We start from the raw sequence: 8,055 nt of genomic DNA, 5'->3' as shown, positions 1-8,055 counted from the left end.
ATGTTGAAGAAAGATTACATATTGTCAAATGAAAGTGGAAGAGTGGGGGTCATCTGAATCAGATGAAGGTACAGTGGGTAAGAGTGCTGAACTTGTAGTTAGAAAAACCCNGAGATTCTGCCTTCAGGGCTCCTCACTGCCTTTTGGATAAAATATAAATTAATCCAGGGTTTACAGCCTGTCACAATCTGGCTCTAAACTATCTTCCTGGGCTGATTACACCATATTCCACTTCATGTACTATATGTTCTAACCAAGCTGGACTACAGACATACATACCATTCCTCAGACACAACATTTTTATCTCTCATCTCCTTCCCTTTTTAGTGGCTGCTCCCTATGCCTGGAATGTCTTCCCTTGTTATCTCCACCTCTTGTGATGTCTAGCTGCCTTCTCAATTCAGCTCATATATCACCTCCTACAAGAAGCCTTTCCTGATTCCCACTTACGAGCATTCCTTACTCTGCCTCACAGAAATAACTTTGTTTTATTTTTTATATATACGTCATATTTTTCATCTGAGTACATAGAGTCCCCCGCCCCAATAGAATGTAAGCTCCTCAAGGGCAGGGACTGTTTCGTTCTTGTCTTTGTATCCTATTATATAGCATGCTTTCTGGAACACATTATGTACTTAATAAATTATTATTGAACTCCAAGGTACCAACACATACCCAACAGATTAGCAAAGATGACTTTAAAGACAAGTAACAGTTGGAGGGACTGGGGAAGAACAGGTACACTAATGCATAGTGCATTAATTAATTAATTAATTGATATATAGTAGGGTTATGAATTGGTTCAGCTATTCTGGAAAACAATTTAAAACTATAACCCAAAAGTCATGAAACTATATATTGCCTTTGGCTCAGCAATAGATACCACTATTAGACAAAAAGTTCAAAGATAGGATCCATATTTCAAAAATATTGATAACAAAATTTCTTATTGTAGCAACTGGAAACAAAGTGGGTTTCCATCAGTTGAGAAATGGCTGAACAAATTATGGTTTATGATTGGTAATAAATTATTATTGTGCTTTAAGAAATAACAAAAGAGAGGGATTATGGGAAACTTGAGACTTATGAAGGAAGCAGAACCAGAATGATTTATACAATGACTGAAATACTGTAAGGGAAGATCACTTTGAAAGGCTTAAGAATTCTGATCAACGCAATGACCGGTGAGAAAAATGACAGAGAATCAAATTCTCTACTTCCTGGTAGAGAGATAATGAACTAGAAATGCAGGAGGAGACATGGAGTTTCAGACACAACCAGAGCCTAGATTTATTTTGTTTGACTATGGATATTTCTGGTTATATTTTTCACAAGAGAGGTCTTTGGTGGGGGGAGAGGTAGAGTTATGAGAGTGTGGGAAGTAGCAATAATGCCCAAAAAAAGAAGAAAAGAAAGAAAAGAATGTCAATAAAACATTTTAAAAATACACAGAAGAGCGTAGAAGGAAGTTCAGAAGAGGACATGGCTAAGCAGGGCAGGGTTAGAACTACCCTGTTTAATTTAATATGAAAGAATAAATTGTGTGTAACAGAAATTCATGGTTTCTTACACATTTCTTTTTTCTGTTACATATGGTAATGTTCTTGTTTGTTGATATTTGCCAAGTTAATAAAGAAATTAAATAAGAAATAAGAAAATATTTATATCTTTCTACAAAATGCTTATTGAATTTGACAGTGGAGAAAGCACTGCCTCAGGAACCGAAATCTCACTGCCTATATCAACTACCTGCATGACTTTGGGCAAATTACCTAACCTCCCAAAGCCTCAGTTTCCTCATCTGTTTAGATGACCCCTGAGATCCTCCCAACTCTGAATCTATGATCCTATTGCAAGGGAGAAGTATTTATTTCCTCAATCTCCATCTCCACCTTATCCCCCACGCTGATGTCCCAAGGTCCCTTTTCCCAATAATGAACTAAGGGTGCTCTTGATGCCTCTTGGCCAAGGTATTAAAAAATACTAATTTTAGCTCAAATCATTATATTCTGGAAGTGTCATAAGGGATCAGCTAACTGGGATCTTAGTTCAATCCAATTTCAAGGTCCCAAAGCCCCACTTTTCAAAATCTTTTCCTTTGCCTTATGCTGCCATTCATGAGTCTCATTAAACAACTAGGATAACAACAACAACATTCTCATCTTTTTTTTTTAACACTTTACAAATTGCTTTAATCAAAACAGCCCTGTAGGCCTGGTAATAGGAGTATCATCATCCACATATTACATATGAGGAAACAGGTTCAGAAAGATTAAGTGACTTGCTCATGGTCACACAGCTAATGAATGCCAGAGGCAAGATTTAAACCCTGGTGTCTTCTGACTCCAGATACAGGCCTCCTTAGTTTACACGGTATAAAGCCCTCCAGCATATAATGCACTGATAAGTTTTTTCTTTCTTTTATGATTGTAGCAATGCTCCTTGGTATTAAGAATGTTTTTTTCTTCTTAGCAACAAAACTCTACGAGGCTGCTTGGCTACAGTGCCTATGAAATGGTGAAGATGACCTGGGACAATGTGTAGTTCAACATAAACCTTATATAGATTTTAGAAATTATCTTTCATGAAAGGGTAGACACCAGTGTAGAAGTACCTAATCTTAAATGTTTTATTCAATCTAAAAACAAATTTCATTATGACAAATGTTCTCAGTTTTTGAAAAAAGTTGTATGTAATAAAATACAGTATTGATTTTCTGATCTTTTTATATAGAAGTGTTTGTGTTTGTTGCTATTTTTGAAATTCAGAAAAATGATTTTTTTTAATTCTAAAAATGAAGCATTTCCAATTTCTCAAAAGAAATTAGACTCAAAGAAAAATCCTTAGTAAAACAGGCTCTTTCTCCTAAAATGTTTGAGATTTGAGTGGGCACTGAATAAATACTTGTTGATCGAATGATTAATTGATTAAGAATATGGTATTTGAGAGTAGGATTTAAGTTTCTGGCTAGGGATAAAGTGCATCTAACAAGGACAAATCACTTAACCTCAGTTTCTTAATCTGAAAAATGAAATAGTTGTACTGTGTGAGTTCCAGTCACTTCCCTGATTTGAATTTCAGCCTTGTTACTTATCTTTGCGGCCTCACACAAGTCAAATGGACTTTCTGAGTCTTTTTCCTCATTGGAATATGAGAAGTTTGGACTAGATGCCCTCTGAAGTCCCTTCCTACTCCAGATTATGATCCTTTGATTCTATGATCTTAGAAAAGGGGAAAATAAATTGTAGTCTGATACACATTCCGTATTTTGGAAAAGCTAATTTCAGAATTCAAAGGAAGGATAAGGGATAGTCTCAGTTTTGGGGTATAGATTAAGGAATATTATTTGTGTTAAGAACTTAATGTTAAAATAGTGATGAAAGTATTTTGCAAGGTGAAATGAAAACAAGACAACCAAAAGAGGAGCCAAACCTGGACACCAAGCCAGAAATCAGCTGTATGTGTGCTCTGAGTCATTCTGGCATGTCACATATGCCCACAATCTTGGAGTCCCAGGCCAAGTTTCCCTTTGACCTGTTATAGCCTAGTGTGAAAGTAAAACTCTGAACAATACTTTTGCCATAATCATGGCTTGTCCAGGATTACACAACTAGCAACTGTCAATGCCATATCTTCTACTCAGCTCTTCTGATATCAATATGACTCTTCTCTCCACTGCACCTGCCACCTTTCTAAAAAATACAGCTATAGTGTGCAGAGTTAAAAAAGGGGTGGGGGAACAGTCCACTTCTCTGGTCAGGCAATGTCTGTTTAGTTCTGGGAATCAGAGTTTTGGGAGGTTGTTAACACTTGGAGCAGGTCTAAAAGGAGGGTGTTGAGAGGACTGGAGGTCATGCCCTGTAAAGATGAGTTCAAGGAATTGGTGATGTTTGACCTGGATAAAAGATTAGAGGTGACAAGATAGCATCTGAAAGACCAATATGTGAAGGAGATATTAGACTTGTTTGAATGACATATTTAGAGCTAGTAAGGCCATCCAAGGCCATTCTGTATAATTTTCTCATTATACAAATGCAAAAACTGAGGATCAGTTAGTTACTTACCTGAGGTTACAAAAATCAGTGAAGAATGCAAAACTAAGATCTGTGTATGAAAGTTAGAAATGGAGGAGAGAGATTTTGGCTAACTTGAGTAATTATGGTTATTCAAATGTGTAATGGATTGCCTTAAGAGGCAAGGAATTACCCATCACTGGATGTCTTTAAGCAGATAGAGCAACCCCTTGGGTTTACTCTACTAACATCTACAAGAACTAGCCTGTTGAATTCCCAGAGGGCAATGACTAATCCTTTTCCTAGGATTCTAGAGATAACCCTGAAGGATTATGACTTCTAATGCCATTTCTCACAAGCCCCATCCAATGTGCTCCTCCCAATGTCAATTAACTAGTTGGCATCAATTCATTTTTTAGAACGGCTATTTACTGAGGAGTTATAACAAGGAAGAAATTACAGAAATATTCACCACCCCCCCAAACAAGGAGGTACACACTTCCCTTGCACATACAAAGTCCCTGGGGAAAGTGGTGACAACTTACAGCATAAAGGCAGTGAGGCACATATGTAGGGAACACCCGGGGCTAAGTACGTTTCCACTCGTGGCCCTGTGAGCTTTCTTCCCTTCGCAGAGTCTCCATCTAGTTTGCTTTGGGGTGAGGTGCTCCCTTGTTCAGCTGGGCTGGCTCTCAATAGGGTGTGCTGTCTCAGCTAAGAGGCCAGTCCTTTCCTAGTCTGGGCCAAACGGGTCATTTGATGGCTGTGCAGCTCCTAATAGGAGTGCCATTAGTGCTATTATCTAGTGCTGCCACTGGTGCTGGTGCTCTCTGCTACTGACTCCTGTTTTAGAGAGGACCTCCATGATGGCACTCACAATCTTTTTGAAGCTCACAAGGTCATATCTGGCTAATTTTATGTTGAGACACTCACTCACTTAAGATCAGAAAAGAATAAGCATAAAACACACATACATCCCTGAACTGCCATGCATTCACAGACACATGGCAGTTAGATGGGAGATAGTGCTTGCTGACTCTCCTCCAACCCAGAAGCTCACAGTAGTCTTTCCCACTCAAAAATTTCCAGAGAAGAAAGAACAAGATGTGTGCCTTTTGCATGCACTTTAAGTTCCAACTCAGCCCCTCTTGTGTTACCAGTCCTTGTTCATCAACCAATCAGAAGACTCTTTGTTATTCTACAGTCTAGCCCTAGTCATTCATGGCCAGAAGAAGGCTCACCCAGCTTTCATGTGTTGTATTAAAACCAGGCAGGGAATATTGCACATGCTACGTATAACCCACCAGGAAGGTCAAACCAACACGTGTTCCATGGACTGGACCTTCATTGTAGAGTATCCCCATTACACAAAATGGAATGAATACTTGGCAGGAATATAGTAGAGGGGAAACATTCCATCCAGATTCAATTTGCACTAGACAGCCTAGAAGTTCCCACATTGATAAATCATAAATCGTGTTAAAAACAACAATAACAACAACTTGTATAATGGAATATCATTATGCTTAAAAAATATGAAGAATTTTTAAAATGTGAAGGGAGGCAAAGTGATACAGAGAAAATAAGGCAGAATTGGAACAACAGACATGTGAACTACAACTAGGTTTTCCAAAAAGCAACAGCAACAAAATTTTAAAAGTACACAGAAAAGGTGAGACATAACAAGCAAATATTTTATTAATATTAATTTGTTAAATTAACATACATTCATATCACTAATATCTGTCTATGTGTGTGTAAAACAAATGGACTCCTGTAGTCTCTTTGAACACTGGCTCTGGAGCTCCTTGTTAATTTTTCAAGGCATAGTGTGGCTATTTTGACTAATCGGTATGCAAATTATGATCTGTGACTATATCGATATAATGTTCTCTATTAACAGACCATGTAAGAGATATAAACACCATAATAAAACCATCTGATTACAATTTTGAAAATGCAAAGAGCAAGAAAGGATCAATCATTTTCTGCCACAAGTGTGTCTGGTGTCCTTATTTCAAAAGATCAGTTGCATGGAACTATCTTCATTGATGAAGATTGATTGCTTGGTACTCTGTGCCTACATGAGGATTGGAGTGGTAAGAGCTAGAAAAAAGAGAACTTGGGGCAGCTAGGTGGTTTAGTGCATAGAGAACCAGCCCTGGAGGCAGGAGGACCTGAGTGTTCAAACCTGAGTACCTGACACTTGATACTCCCTACCTGTGTGATCCTGGGCAAGTCACTTAACACCAATTGCCTTGGAAAAAAAAAAGTCTCCTGGCTTCCAACCTTGAAAAAGATTTGCAATTCCAGGATTTTTTCACTTCTCTGAAGGGAAAGAAAGATTATGGGAAGGCAACATGTAGAAAAGTCAAAAATCTCTACAATGGCCCTATCCCCAGCTTGCTACACTGGAGACTTCAGAGAAGTCTTGGGTGAGATCTGAGGCTCTCTCTCTTGGTTAAGGCTGTCTCAACACTGATGAGAGAGCTCATTCATTCTGTACTGTCTGGTATGTACTCCCATATGTGTGCATATACACACACACATATATATTCTCATGTTATTGAGTCTAATAAATTTCCTGATCTCTGTTTTTCTATTGTCTTGAATAAATGAGTTTATTTGCTATTCACTACATCTGTTAATTGCAGAAGTTTAATGTGAAGGGACTCAAGCCTTAGATATATGGCTTAGGGTACTCCTCTGTTAAGGGATAATGATCAGGAGTTCTGCTTAGACCTAACAATTACTTCTCCTAAACACACAATATTTAAGGGAGCAGATAGATATAAGCCCAGCACAGAACCTCCTCTCTGTGAGGAGAGCAGTGGCCAGCCTCTGACCCCAACTTTTTGCTTCCACTTCTGTCAGGAATCAACATCTCCCTTGAAAAAAAAGTTAAAGTGAGACAAGACTCTAGAGATATGTATTCTTGCCTCCCTTTGGGTCACATCTACCTAAATAGGCAAGAAACCTGCTCCCACACACATGCTTCGTACATGTGTAGCCTCCTAACATACTGCTAGTGGTGGTGATGTGATCTGATTGCCACTATTCTCCCAAGCATTTCAAGAGAGACACAGTTTGTTTTTCAGAATTTATGACCCCAGTGGTAAAAGCTAAGGGTTCAATGTTATCTGCCCCATAGAGTTCTGGGAGAATTTCTCTGAGAAGGCTGGACATATGTTGAACTTCTCACTTTAGCTCTGGGAACATCAGAATCTGTAAATAAATAAATAATAAAAAATAAACCAAAAAAAAAGAAGAAAAAAAAGAATATGTCCAAGATTTCCAGGTTCTATAGTTCCATGCAATTGGCCTTTTGAAACAAGGGTTCTAGACGTACTTGTGGTAGAAAGTGATTAATTCCGTCTTGCTCTTTGCAATTTTCAAATCTTAATTAGATGTTTTTACTATGGTACTGATGTCTCTTACATGGTCTGTTAATAGAGAAGATTGTATCGATATAGTCACAAATCATAATTCGCCTAATTGATTAGTCAAAATAGCTACACTATGCCTTGAAAAATTAACAAGGAGTTCCAGAGCCAAAGTTCATAGAGACTACAGGAATCCATTTGTTTTACATACACATAGACATGTATTAGTGATATGAATATATGTGCACTTTAACAAATTAATATTAATAAAAATATTTGCTTGTTATATCTCATCTTTTCTATGTACTTTTAAATTTTTGTTGCTGTTGTTTTTTTAAAAACCTAGATATTATGGCATCCCCCTACTCCAGCCATAGTCCCAAGGCTTGCTTTTCTAACCCTCTTCACTACTGCTGTTCTGTTAGCCCTGTTGTTTAAATCTTGTGTCTCTCCAAAAGCTCCCCAACCAATCAGCTTTTGTTTGGTGATGTCACCATTCTGTAAACAGACAAAGCCTTCTGAGAAATGTAATTCTGGGAGTTTCTCACAATAAGCAATGTTCTCTGGGTCCCTAAGTATCTTAGGAAATGAAGTTCTAGTAATTCCTCCTTAGTCATGCTTAACACACACACACACACACACACACACACACACACACA

The sequence above is a fragment of the Vombatus ursinus genome, unplaced genomic scaffold, assembly GCF_900497805.2.
Source record: "Vombatus ursinus unplaced genomic scaffold, bare-nosed wombat genome assembly UNPS02014775.1, whole genome shotgun sequence".
Lineage (NCBI taxonomy): Eukaryota > Metazoa > Chordata > Mammalia > Diprotodontia > Vombatidae > Vombatus > Vombatus ursinus.
The sequence above is the reverse complement of the archived record's forward strand: the minus strand, read 5'-3'. Positions refer to the sequence as shown.